We start from the raw sequence: 15782 nt of genomic DNA on the forward strand, positions 1-15782 counted from the left end.
ACATAGTACTCTTAGCAGAGAATGAGGATGATCTTCAATATTTGTTAGATATATTAAGTAATTGGTGTAATAATAATAATATGGTTGTAAATCCCTTAAAAAGCAATACCATTCATTTTAGACCCCATTCTGTCTCCAGAGTTTCATATAATTTCACATGTGGGGACAACAGTTTGAAAATGGTTGCCAAATATACTTACCTGGGCTTATTGCTTGATGAATTTCTAGATTTTAACCTTACAGCAAAATCAGTTGCACAGAGTGCGGGCAGGGCTCTTGGTCTTCTGATTGCAAAGTTTAAAGTATATGGGAGTATGCCTTACAGTGTATTCACTAAACTTTATGACAGTACAGTATGGCCTGTTATAGCATATGGCGCGGCTATATGGGGGAGTAGATCATATTCTTGTATAAACGCGGTTCAGAGTCGAGCCATGAGGTTTTTCGTGGGTACGGGTAAATACACGCCCAACAATGCTCTCTATGGGGAACTTGGTTGGAAGCTCCCACAGGTGAAACAGTGGAGATCTGTGTCACAACAATGGCACTGGCTTAATCGAATGGTCACAAATAGAGTTAATTATAAAATTTTCAAATTCTGTTGTAATAAGAGTAACAATAGATGTAAAAATTGGCAGTTTCAATTTAAGAACCATCTGTCATATATTAATTCACTTCAAATGTTGGATAGATGTGAAAATATGTCCTCAAAACTTTTTTGTGAAAAAGTTATACATTGTACTATGAATAAATTTATTGAGGAATGGAGAGCCAGTATAAATAATGTAATAGGTCCATCTGGTCAGGGAAGAAATAAACTTAGAACATATAGGCTATTTAAGGTTGGATATAAAACTGAAAACTATGTTAAATGCCCCAGTATAGCTAGAAAGCACAAGTCACATTGGCAAAATTTAGATGTGGAGTTGCTCCACTTAGGTTGGAAACAGGAAGATATGAAAACATCCCTGAAAATCAACGATTATGTCCTATATGCAAACTAGCCATAGAAAATGAAATTCATGTACTTTTTCACTGTCCTTCCTACCAGAGTTTCAGATATGATATAGTTAGAAAAGCCATTGAACTTGATACATCATTTAGTAATATGTGTGATCAAGACAAATTAAACTTTGTACTCTCCAATGAAAATATGTTAAAAATAAGTGCCAAAAATTGATACTTGATTCTAAAAGCCAGAACTGATGTTTTGTACAGGTAGTGTGTGTATATATATATCAATACAAACCAACACATAATAACATGATTTGCTATCTGCTGTTGGTATTTTGAATCAAAAGCTCAATCTACCTGACAGCAAATATCAAAACATTGTGTATATGATACTTAGCTATTTTAATTCATAGATAATTTCAGAATATATGTAAATAATGTCTCCCTTTCTTTAAATAATAGCATATGTAACTTTTTAAGTCATACGTAAAATGGCTTTGCTAATCCGACCACAAATGATCTGATCGTATGTGGATTTCGTATCTTACTCCTATTTCTTATTTGTGCATTTTGCTCATATTGTAAAAAGATATATTGATATGTGTCTTAGTTATAAAATTGATTGTCTCTTATAATTCTTACTAGAGTGGCAATGCACTTGTATGTACTGTTTGTTGAATGTTGTTTTATTCATGAATGTACAATGCATTGATGAGACAGAAAAACATAAATAAATACAAAATAAATAAATAAATAAATGCATGCGACGTATACAGTTGTTTTATCGAAAAAATCTTGTAGATCTGAGCTCGTTTCCACACATATGTCTCAATACAAAATCTGCTAACCTTCATAACTTGTGAATGATAAATATTGTATGAAATTTCAAAATATTTAATGTATAAAAATAAACGACCAAAAGTTGATTACTTATTTATTATGTGTATCATAAGAGTACTAAAACACATTTTTTATGATTCTCAGTCCAAGAGATCACCCTAGGGATCAATCGCTCGACTGGCCAAAAAATGCAGTCCAAATACCAAGTAACTGGGAATTTAACTGCCAATCTTTCAAATTTCGTTCATCATTATTCACATAATTATATTACTTATTAATTTATTATAAATACATTGGTCTTTAACACCTATTGGAATTTCACGAGAATTTATATTGAACCATTGATCTATTCGAATTTCACGGGATTTTTCACTGTTATAAATATGGAAGATACTTGTCATGTGTCATCATACAGAGCACTCATATTCAAGTATTTATTAACAAATTAAAGACCAAGGAGTAAATAAATTAAACAAAAAAATGTTAATAGCATTATAAATCATGGTCCGTACGTTTCTGAAGATGGTCCGTAATGTCCCTAAATCTGGTCCGTAATGTCCGTGACCCGTGCTTCGGATGAGTGACTGTTTTTGATGTTGTTGCTGTAGCTATAGCTGAAAAGGTGTAAAACTGCTCTTATAATCATTATGAATGTTTGTGAAACTGAATAATCAGTATAGTCCCGTGACATAAAACATCGTTTCTGTGTCGATCTTTTATAATAGGTTAGATTAACCGACTAAAAACGGACGTAACTCATTCACACATGAATAAGTGTCTTACAAAATGTTAACATATTTATCCATAAGTGTACATGAGCGCAATTAATCGGTGGCTCAATGTTTGTGGATAAATCATTAACATGCGGTCAACCAGAAAGGTGATTTCTAGATAGTAATATCTACAAAACGAGCCATTTAGACTTTTAAAATGTCCCAATCCGGTGGATATGTTCGGTACACATATCCACTCAGGAGTGCAGAGCAATTGCAACTCGAAACTTACGCCAACGTAGAAAAGTTGTGTTTGTATATATTTTGAAATACTTGTTTTCGTTTAGAAAGCATTTCTCTCAGGTAGTAATGATTCTTTGATTGGTATGTACATATAGTTTCAGCATGTTCAGGCGGGGGTCATCTATCCGGGAGTAATGGCCCTTTGATTGGTATGTACATATAGTTTCAGCATGTTCAGGCGGGGGTCTTCTCTCAGGGAGTAATGGCCCTTTGATTGGTATGTACATATAGTTTCAGCATGTTCAGGCGGGGGTCATCTCTCAGGGAGTAATGGCCCTTTGATTGGTCTTTCAGGCGGGGGTCATCTCTCAGAGAGTAATGGCCCTTTAATTGGTCAGTACATATAGTTTCAGCACGTTAAGTTGGGGGGGGGAGAGGTCATCTCTCAGGTAGTAATGGCCCTTTAATTGGTCTGTACATATAGTTTCAGCACGTTCGGGAGGGCTTCTTTCAGGGAGAAATGGCCCTTTGATTGGTCCGTACATATAGTTTCAGCATGTTCAGGTGGGGTCATCTCTCAGGGAGTAATGGCCCTTAGATTGGTCTGTACATGTAGGGAGTAGTGGCCCTTTGATTGGTCTTTACATATGGTTTCAGCATGTTTAGGGGGGGAGGGTCATCTTTCAGGGAGTAATGGCCCTTTGATTGGTCTGTACATATAGGATGTAGTGGCCCATTGATAGGTCTGTACATATAGTTTCAGCATGTTTAGGCGGGGTCATCTTTTAGGGGGTAATGGCCCTTAGATTGGTCTGTACATATAGGGAGTAGTGGCCCTTTGATAGGCCTGTACATATAGTTTCAGCATATTTAGGCGGGGTCATCTTTCAGGGGGTAATGGCCCATAGATTGGTCTGAACATAAAGTTTCAGCATGTTTAGGCGGGGTCATCTTTCAGGGGGTAATGGCCCTTATATTGGTCTGTACATATAGTTTCAGCATGTTTAGGCGGGGTCATCTTTCAGGGGGTAATGGCCCTTAGATTGGTCTGTACATATAGTTTCAGCATGTTCAGGTGGGGTCATCTTTCAGGGAGTTATGGCCCTTAGATTGGTCTGTACATATAGGGAGTAGTGGCCCTTTGATTGGTCTTTACATATAGTTTCAGCATGTTTGGGGGGTGGGGGTCATCTTTCAGGGAGTAATGGCCCTTTGATTGGTTTGTATATATAGGGAGTAGTGGCCCTTTGATAGGTCTGTACATATAGTTTCAGCATGTTTAGGCGGGGTCATCTTTTAGGGGGTAATGGCCCTTAGATTGGTCTGTACATATAGTATCAGCATGTCTAGGCGGGGTCGTCTTTCAGGGGTCAATAGCCCTTAGATTGGTCTGTACATATAGTTTCAGCATGTTTGGGGTGGGGGTCCTCTTTCAGGGAGTAATGGCCCTTTGATTGGTCTGTACATATAGTTTCAGCATGTTGAATCGGGGTCATTTCTCAGGGAGTAATGCCCCTTTGATTGGTCTGTACATATAGTTTCAGCATGTTTGGGTGAGGTCATTTTTCAGGGAGTAATGACCCTGCAATAGTACTGTACATGTAGTTCCAGCATGATGGGGAGGGGTCATCTTTCAGCGGATAATGGCCCTTTGATTGGTCTGTACATGTAGTTCCAGCATGTTTGGGGGGGGGGGGGCGGGGTCATCTTTCAGGATGGTAATGGCCCTTTGATCTGTCTGTACATGTAAGCATACATGTGTATAAGAAATTACAGAATCATTTAGTTATGTCCGGGCTATTTCTTAACAACTATTGGTTGGATTTGAATGGAACTTCATGGGAAGCTTATCTACCAAGAGAATATGTACTTATTATCAGCTTTTTCAGACAAGGCAATCATAAGTTTACATAAAAAGTTAATATACAGGTCAAAATAACAAAAACAGCCAAGGAATCCAAACTTCTGAAGTTCTCACTCAAACACCAGTAGAAATGACTTGCACGCTAAACTTTAATCAACCAAAAGGGGACTGAGTATGTAATTGACATTCTCACACTTAAACTATAGCAGAACACAACAAAGAATCAGACCTACTTTTATTCAGTATTCAACAGCATAATGACTGAAAATAAAACATGCATGTATTGCAGTGATCTTGATACATACATGGTCATACTCGGGCACACATAAAAATAAGCTTCATAAAAATGGTGCGTTTTAAAATAATCATAAATATTTATAACAACGAGATGGATTTTAACAAAGACACACACAATAAGCTGTGAAATAATTATACATTGTGCTTTAAATTTTTATTACTTGCCACAATGAAGGCATCGTCTCCAACCATGACACTTTCTAAAATCAGTTACACTTACATTCATACCGTGGGAAAATCGAAGGACAAAATCTCGTGTATATGAATATGTATGAGGCATAGGAGACACCTTATTTTCATTGAAATTGCATGTTACAATGAAACACTGTTCAATAAGCCTGTACTGTCAGTTATCCATGCAGGCGAGTGGTCTAAGTGGCTGGTTTATTTCCATTAGTTTTATAAAATGTAAATACATTTTTGCTTAAAATCATTCTTACTTGAATTGTCTATGAACATTTTTAGAAATTGACTTATGAAAACAGGCTCTGATTTCCAGAGAGGTTTTCCTGCAGATCCGATGAAACTGCCTCATTAATTATTCATGATAACGAGACATCCCAGCCAAATTGCCCACGGTACACAATGAAGCATAGCACAGTAGTGTATCCGGGGTATACGGCGATACTATGAAGGAGAAAGCACAAATCCGGCAAAACGGGGCCTCATAACTGGGGCTCCCATTTGTTCTCTAAATCGAAAATTCCTCAAGACTGGTACCTTCTTTTTAAACGAAAAGGAATAAAGGGTACCAGTCTTTATTCAAGAACCACAAACTATTACTTTTATAATTGAACATGAGTTCCAATAAAATGACTTAAAATCAATATCTCAAAGTCACAAACGAAGATATGTTGAGGAATATACTTTAGGACAAAAGTTCTGCATGGCTTGTTTTAAATTTAATCAATATAATTTATAGCGTTATGTAACATCATATTTTGCCAATTGGAATGATATTGTTTATTTGAAACAATCTCGGACTACCCCAAGGAACATTAAACACTAAAACTAATACTCCTGTCATAGTTTTATAGAATTTATAGTTATCTTCAATAACAAAAATCCATTTTCTTCATAGCTTTAAAATACTATTTTAATAAGTAACAATCTTGAACTATAATGTGTCAATGTTAAAAGCCAAGCATGTATAATAACATAATATAATCTATAATATATATCATAATGGGAGACAGATAAAATAACAAAGCCAACAAATACAATGAGCAATATAATAAATACATGTACAAGCTGTTTATAATACTCTTATCACAAAATAGGTTTGGGAGGGAAAGCAATTTTCCAACATGAATAAATTCTCTATTGTTTATTTCTACTCTTAAGACAAAAAAATGCCCCAAGTGAAATAATTAAATATGTGAATTGTTTATTCCTACTCTTGAAAAAATAGTTCCCGAAAGGAATGCAACTGTCTACAATGCTTAAATCTGTAAATTGTTTTTTTCCACTCTTGAAAAAATAGTTCCCAAAAGGAATGCAACTGTCTACAATGCTTAAATCTGTGAATTGTTTATTTCTAGTCTTGAAAAAATAGTTCCCAAAATGAATCCAACTGTCTACAATGCTTAAATCTGTGAATTGTTTATTTCTACTCTTCAAACAAAATAGTGCCCAAAGTGAAATGTTTAAATCTGTGAATTGTTTATTTCTACTCTTAAAAAAAATATTCCCAACAGGAATGCAACTCTCCTAAATGCTTAAATCTGTGAATTTTCTAACAAAATAGTGTCAAAATTAAAATGCCCAAATCTGTGAATTGTTTATTCCTACTCTTCAAACAAAATAGTGTCCAAAATGTGTTCCCTCATTTTAAATACAAATGTAAATAATTGCAAGCCTACAATAACGATATTTTAAAAAAGATTCATTCAATTATAATAATAATGATTATACATTATATGATATGGAAAAAAACTTAATTAACATATCATGTCCAAAGACAATGTAAAAAGTTACAAACAGTTTCATTTTGAAATAGCCTTTGACCGGGTATGACCAGAAAGCAGATAAAATCTGAGCATATTTCATTTGCTATTAAAGCCCAAATATCACTGACTACATGTATTTAATCCTGTAAACACTTCTTTTGATTCCTCACTAGACACATACTCTTCAGACAAACCACAATTTGCTGAACCTTTTAACCACTTTTATAAATATGTGCATTGTTCCTTTTTAAGAAGTGCTTATCAGTTTTGTTGTGTTCCGGAATAGGTACTATACATAACAGTTATGTTTGCATGCGTTAGAATGTTCTTACGGGGTGTGAAAGCACCGAAATGCACTTGCTATGCAGTCAGATCTCAACATATGCACAAGTCCGTTTCGGGAGAAAAGCTCCTGGCACCACACTTTGCGCAATATTGAAACGAAATAGTAACCAGCCTGCAGTAAAAGTGTTCTTACACGGTACCACATTCTCCGATTTTCGAAATATGTCCGTTAAATGAAATTATCAAATAAAATATAAATCATATTCACGTTTGTTCATGTAAACATAGGGCACAGCTCCACCACGGAAGTGTCGCCAGCTCTTTTTCTTTGCACCACCATCAAGTGGTGGAGCTGGCGTTAAGAGGCCGTGAGATTCTTATCGTTAAACTTAAGACAAGTATACACGCGAATATCTAGCGATTTTCAATCACAGTGCTTTAATTTGACAAAGGGAAATAACCATTGCGTCTGAGCGGCGACCAGTCACATTTGAACGGCAGCGAATAATTTTGTCGATTTTCGTTATTCGTCTGACTATCATTTCTTAATGAAACATGTTTTATATCGGTGTTTTATCTCTTTACGGACATTGGAATGTTTTCTTACAACATTGTGTAATAAAAGTTGAAAGAAAAATATTAAAATTATGTATTCACTATACTTATTAACTAAAAGTTAACCATAGATTATCGGAAATTGTAAACATCTATTCCGCTTCCATATTCAAAATATTCAATGTTGAAATGGTGGTATTCAATTCAAAAACATACTGAAGTAATCTTGAATAAGAACGGATATTTGTTTTTTTTTTGTGTTGCACACCCTAATATATATTTGTTATTCCATAAGTTAAGTGCTATGAGTTTGATTTACGTTTTGTCCCAATCAATTCACATAGACCGAGCTCTTCTTTGTATTTAATTATAAATATATTTCTAAAGGTAATATTTTAGAACATAAAGCATTAAAAGCTTATGGCGTACCCTTTTAAATTACATCAATACAAAAAACATTATCAATAAAGAAGATCTACAGACGTATAATAAAAGTGAATATTGGCAAGCTTTCCCAAATATGAATAAATACAGTAAGATCGTTCAATACATTAAATATAGAGCAGTTTTTAGAGTACAATAATGGCAAAATTCCTTTATTAAATGTTATCTACTATGTATTTCGCTTTTTTTGCTTTCAACAGTTCATAATAATGTTAAAACAATGCATTTGTTTTGGTGGTGCGTTTAAATGCTTTTTAAACGACGTAAATCTTTACAAAAAGAATATATTTAGAGGGAATATCAAATGAATTTGCTACGTGTGAAATTCTACCCATGATTTAACTATTGGCTTAAGCTGAACTTAAAGCTACCTGATATTTCAGCTGATACGTTGAAGTTCAATTTTAAACACGTACTTGATTTTTATTTTGCAATGACACCATAAGTGTTGAGACAAGTGTTAGACTTTAGTGGTAAAATGTCGAAGATGCATTGCTCTTTCAAGCTGCACTCTCACTGATTGACCATTTTAACAACTTTTTTATACCCCCACAAACGAAGTTTGGGGGGTGGGTATATAGGAGTGAGCTTGTCGGTCGGTCGGTCTGTCTGTCGGTCGGTCTGTCGGTCGGTCGGTCGGTCGGTCTGTCGGTTTTCATGGTTTCCGGACGATAACTCATGAAAGGCTAGACAGATTTGAAAACTTTTTGGTACACAGGTGTCACATCAGAAGATACAGGTCAAGTTCGATATTGGGGCTGGTGGGGCCAAGGTCAAGGTCACTGTTACTAAAAATAGAAAAACGGTTTCCGGACGATAACTCATGAAAGGCTTGACAGATTTGAACAATTTTTTGGTACACAGGTGTAACATCAGAAGATACAGATCAAGTTCGATATTGGGGCTGGTGGGGCCAAAGTCAAGGTCACTGTTACTAAAAATAGAAAAACGGTTTCCGGATGATAAATCATGAAAGGCTTGACAGATTTGAACAATTTTTGGTACACAGGTGTAACATCAGAAGATACAGGTCAAGTTCGATATTGGGGCTGGTGGGACCAAGGTCAAGGTCACTGTTACTAAAAATAGAAAAACGGTTTCCGGACGATAACTCATGAAAGGCTTGACAGATTTGAACAATTTTTGGTACACAGGTGTAACATCAGAAGATACAGGTCAAGTTCGATATTGGGGCTGGTGGGGCCAAGGTCAAGGTCACTGTTCCTAAAAAAAAAACGGTTTCCGGACGATAACTCATGAAAGGCTAGTTTTTCTTGTCAGCAGTGTAACTTCTAAATTACTCAACAGATTTAAATAAAACAATACATGCATGATAAAAGAAGATGCAGTGTGCAGTAACCTTGGAGTTATGGCCTCTTTTCAAAGGAATGGTTTGCCATTCCTGTGTCCAGGCGGCATTTGGGGGTATTCGTCACTCCTGTGACAGCTCTAGTTTTATTTTTTGTCTTGGAAAGTGCAAATTTTTGTGTAAATATCTGCAAACCAATTCTAAAGATTGCTGACAAAATATCAGATCGTAGATTTTCATATTTCCGTTTGAAAATAAATGTTTTATGGCTTAAACCGTTACCAACGGTTTAAGAAAAATGCATTAAACATCATTTTTGTACTTAAATATAAAAATCTGTGATCTGATTTTTTGTTAGCAGTCTTATATAACTGGTTTCTATGGATTTTCGCAAAATTGACTCGTTCCAAGACAAAAAATAAAAAAGTTGTCAAAACGTTCAATCTGTGATAGTGCAGCTTTAAGTATTTCTACTGAAAGAAATATCATTAAGCAATATAATTCACTATAAAGTGTGCAGCATTCGCGAACTTGATTGCTCTTAGTCTATGACAAAACACTTATAGTTATCTGGCCGTTTATAAGGTAATCATCAAAATAATACATCAACAAAGAACACACTTGCACAAAACTTACAATTTTCTATCAAACCTGGAAGCAAAATGACAATATAAATCAAGAAATATTTACTCATTTCAATACCCTTTTTGTTTATTGTTGTTACAGATAAAAAAGATATATTTACTGCGACTGTTATGACTGATTTCTGAGTATATTGAAAATAGATAATTCTGCACAGTATTTCTGTTTTTTTCCATTGCCATTAAAATATAAATCTAACTAAGTGTTTGTCATAATGAAGAGAAAATATACTTTGCATGATTGTTTATCAGATACCTTTTCCTTGCCTTTTGTTAAAGAAGCGGGAAATCTCAAGCTTGATTGATTGTCGTGCACAGTTGAAGTCTACAGACATGTTGGTTTTACTTTGTTTTTTAGAAAACTTGATTGTTTTACTTGAAATCTGATATACTGATGGTTAGTATTGATTTTCATTTGTTTTCTTTTGTGTTTGTCTTGGTTTAGCAATGTATTGAGATGATCATTATTTCATTTGACAGCATTTATTTAGTTTTGCCATGGATTTTCATGACAAAAGCATTTTGTATTTGAATCGAAATGGCAATTCCATGATATTCCTTCAGCCTCGTTCCATATACTAATACATGTGTGTTTGGTTACAGTGTAACATGCATGGATAACAGAAGTCATGGTGGGAGTACGAGGAAGTAGGAGTGTTTGATTCCCTATATCAGTAAGTTCCATGTCAATGTTTTGTTTTAGGATGTACTGTGTTGTTGTTGTTGTATTTGCTTGTATTATGTATGTATTTTATATGCTTTAGTCATTTAATTTTATTTGCCACTGTACACAATTAAATCATATAAGATATTAGACTGTTTACGGTGTTAACACAGCTTAACCTACAAACGTGTTATTATTCATTATCTTATTATTTTTTATATTATTTTTTTCAGGACGCTCAGATATTATGTTAACATCGGTAAATGAATATAAAGATATTGAAGAACACTGTGTTTGTCGATTGAACTATTAAACTGCTATATATGGTAACATTGACAGAAAGACCCACCCTCGCTTAGGACTTATTCTAATATATAACCTGGAATAACCTAGAAAGCAACATATATAATTACGTTGCTACGTTGCGGATCTTTCGATTCGGCAAACGGTGGCGTGTAGTCCGAACTCAAAAATTAACGCTACTCGAAGCTTAAATCAATCTGATAAAAAGAAAGTCACATATACATTTTCCTCAAAGTTGTGGTTAAAGAAAAATACTGATAATATATGCATGCATGCATGCAGTGGTTGTAGAAATAGGAGTTTAATAAGAAAAATCACATACATGTACTACGGCTGAAATCCAATCTTCTATATCGTATTTTGGTAACGTGGGTCAAATTTTCAAAATAAAATAATATTACAAAAACAATATTTGTTTTTCATATACATATTTTCCATCATTACATTTACAAATATGTATTATTTATGCAAAACAAAAATGTGTATCTGATACTAGCAGCTGTACATGTCTAAAGTGTGGAAAAAAATATTTTCACGATGACACAAAGACGTATTGACATTCGTCGATCTAATTCGTTAATATGCAAATAAATGTTTTCACCATGCCCGCGGAATATAACACAGGAATGACTTTCTCAACTCTTTCGACTGTATGATTGAGTCCCCCATTTGGGCACGCCTTCGCTTCATTATTCAGCACTTTTGGTATCTAAATAACATACAATGAAATAGATCAAAAGGATCCTTGATCATTGACAAGATATAATACGTGTTCATGTATGCAAGTTGATTGACGAGTTAATACAAGAAACGAAAGAAATTTAATATGTAAGAACACAATATGGTATATTGTAATGAACACATTAATTTAAGGCCAGTCAGGTACAGAACAGCCTCACAAAGGAAATAGGTGCTTTCTAAACAGTTCGGAATTTAGAAGGCTGATCCGCACCTGCACATGCACCTTTTGTAAATGTTCAACGTGCAAATAAAATTTTAAAACTTAAAAAGGTATGAAGAAATTGAGAATTATGGGCTGTTCACTGACTTTTTTATCCTTTGTCTCAATGGAAAAGGAGGTTTGTTTTTAGTGGGATGGCCTACACCCACAGGACAAGACATGGCATTCAAATACCAGAAAAAAAATTGGCGGACATTTTGAATATGAATAACAAATAATCAAAGTAAATAACAAGGGCTCATATCTATTTATGGTTGTTTCAAATTTATATAATATCTGTCGAACACATACAACTACTTGTGTGTTTTTTCTGCAAGTATTTTCTTTGGGTGTTACGACTTGGCATTTCAATTAACATTCTTACACAGTGGTAGATTGCTGGCCAGAGGTTTGGATGGCTACCTGTAAATAGGGAGTTTTCCTAACAGCTGGATTAAGGGCCGACAACAATGCAAGCGTCGTTTGAAGGACCAAAATTTAAAATGTTCAAAATAATCAATCTTTGGTTAGGTTCGAGGTTCAAAATGAAGCAAGCATAATTCATATATTCGTTGCAACATGTGAAGCTGTAATTAAGAGTTGAGTATATTTACAAAAGAAGATTTTATCAAATTTCCAATAAAAAATCATTTACATTTTCCCGGAAATGTCTTTATGCAAATTAATATGTTTATGAGTAAAAAATATCGGAACTATACAATCAACAGTATCTTGCGGCTTTGAGATGATTGCAGCTATTTTAAAGATATTGGCATTTGTGTAACAAGGAAATGAATTTCATCCACTGTTTTCCATCTTTTTTTAAATCACTTTCTGATTTGAAAAGATTTCATCAAGAACTCTCAAGACATTGTTGATTATGTAGTCCGGGCATTCGACACAAAAACAAAGTAATAATGTCGACACACTTTTCAGAAAGAATATGAATGCTTTTTGATCCAAAATGTGATAAAACTTTTATTTGCAAAAACTCCTTTCTACCCAAAAACATATCACTAAGAATGCATGTTTAACTCCCAAATAAGATCATTCCTCAAAACTTAATAAAACATGAAACGTTTTAATTTTTGACCTTCCCAATCCATTATAACATTTTTACCAACTACACATCAATATATACCATTCTGTAATTCCCATGTATTTAATGCTACTTACAATTCTCCTATTTAAATGAATGCGATTATCCTTTCAGCTATACTTTTGAAAAGACTGACCATTTTATAATGGCATGTCAACTACTGGAACCGTGCGCATGTGGACTGCCGTACCGCCGGGTAAACTAGTTGATTTTATCACTGTCTCGAGTGTGCTTTAATCCATCTTACTTTTTGTAATTGTATGCATACATATAATAAGGAACTGCTTTTGTAAATACGTGTTCCAATATTTGTACCTATTTTAAATTATATTTTTTTATTTCCAGGTCACAAGCTCGTTGTTTGTTTGTTTTTGAAAGCTATGTATGTTTGTTATTCATGTCGGAAAATAGTTCATAGAACTAATGTTTTCTTTGTTATCATATAACCGAATTTAAATAAAGATTTTTGTATCTCGTATCTTCTAACAAAAATCGTCACACCACAAAGTTTAAATAAAACATTCAATATCATTCGTTTTGAACAACGATATAATTTCAGGTGACGAAAGTAAATTATTATTTTCCGTAATCAAGCCTTAAATGTTCAAAAGATCAAATCTCAAGTTGTAAAAAATGGACATTCACGGTGTTGTGTAAGCTGTTATACCCGCACTCGGGCTTTGCCCATTCGGCAAGACAATTAATAATTGTTTAGTGGTGCAACGGGGAAACGAACCTGCGACCCCTGGATTGACAGGTGTGTTACCACTAGACCACGGATCTGCCACTGCACATTCACTGCTATGATCACCATACTTATTGCCAACCAAAACACTCCTCGCTGCGGGCTGCGTGTTATTTGGTTTATTCTTCGCGGGTTTTTCAGGCGCTCGTGAAATTATGGAGCGAGGCTTCTTCTGTTTGTCTGTAGTCTTCGTCCTAGTTGTCGACCGTGACTTAAGAGTGTTAATTATATTATTTAGCTGATTGCGGGGGAGTAAATAAACTACTGTATTGTCAATATCGCTCGGATGTAGACTGGCTTTAGATTTCTAATACTCCCGCTTTGTGATCTATTTTGGACACTCGAGGTATCTGAACGGTACAAGGGGCTGCGATAACGATTTAGCAGTATTTTTCGCCACATTAGCGAAGGTAGAAACGGATGGCTGGCTCGCGTTCCGACATCTTCTCTACGTTTTACGGTCTCGGGAACAAGGCGGGGTTCCGTTAGTGGTATAAACGAGCCTCGACGGTTTTTTGAGGGATACACAATGTCCTGCAAATCGGGGAATTAACAAACCCTCAAAAGTATTAATTTAAAGCAATATATGACATAGAGACCAACATTTTGACCAAGTATGCATGGATTATGAGTTGAATCGTGTAGTTTACTACAGGACGTGCCCCTGTACGTAATTGCATTGCCTTAGCTAATCATTGCCATATTTGAGTCATGTCATAACAAATCCCCGAAAGTAAGACAGTTACTAGTCGAAGCAACATACTCTTTATCGTTGCCAATGTTGGTGCCGTGTCAGTATCAAACCCCCGCACAGTAAATGGTTACCATTCTCGACAATATATCTGAAGTTCATGTATACCTTTTTGATAGTTGACCGCCTATGTCGACCTTGACCGTTGTACACTTAAATAATACCACATACCCACCCCCACACACAGGCAAAGTCATCATCAATGGTACGCCCACATACAACAGCAAATATGCCCCATCGTCTCATTTGCCACCTCGTTGTGGCGTTATTGCTATATACACACGTTTGCCGGCAAACCAACCTCACTTTTTGAGTAATAAGCGGTTACCTTACTCACCTCGTTGCAATCATGTTTGGCAGCGTAACCTTTGTCAACACTTAATGGCTTGACGGACGAGTGCATGCACAATAAATACATCAGTCATGTAGCCAACTATGACGAGTTCACAATAACCAAGATCTATTGTAGGACAGCCCGCTCGACTATACGTCGTTTGGTCGTGGAAATGAATACAATAATGATGAAACAAGAAACGCCGCCAAAATAAGAGAACGGCAAACGCCATTGGTTTCACCTTGTGAAAACCTAGTAAAAATGTAACAGGCAAAAGATGTAAAAAATAAAAATAAAAGCCAATAAATTGCCATAATTTATATAAAGGGTAAATATGGAGTTATGTATCCTAAATGTTTGTTGGCTGTCAGTACTTGTGTGAAGCCAATTGAATGAAGGGTATAGAAGTTTTTTATTTAATCCCAACTCGCCCTAAAACTTGAACCGGACTCAATGTCCCCCGAACTTATTACCCAATTTTCTAAGCGATCGAGAGTCATAATTTGTATTTAGGATACTATTGAGTTATGTAGGATGGACCTGAAGAACTCTGTGAAGTATTAAGTAAAATAGAAGTAGAGAATTGGAGGTATAAGTAAAAATGCCAACTTGCCATGAAACTTTGACCGACGCCGGGGCAGGTAGTAGAGTCTACTTTGTTTTCCAGTTAATGTATTTTACGTCCAATGAGCAAATAAAGTTTATATAAAATCCGACCAAATTAATTAACCTTTCAAAGGGTCATATGCAAAAGGTATTCAAAATTCATGTGGACTCCACTTATATAACTTTTGCATGAATTGCTATAGGTACATCATATTTTCCGTGCTTGATATTTAGTCGTTTGTCTAC

The sequence above is a fragment of the Mya arenaria genome, chromosome 10, assembly GCF_026914265.1.
Source record: "Mya arenaria isolate MELC-2E11 chromosome 10, ASM2691426v1".
NCBI classification, from domain to species: Eukaryota; Metazoa; Mollusca; class Bivalvia; order Myida; family Myidae; genus Mya; species Mya arenaria.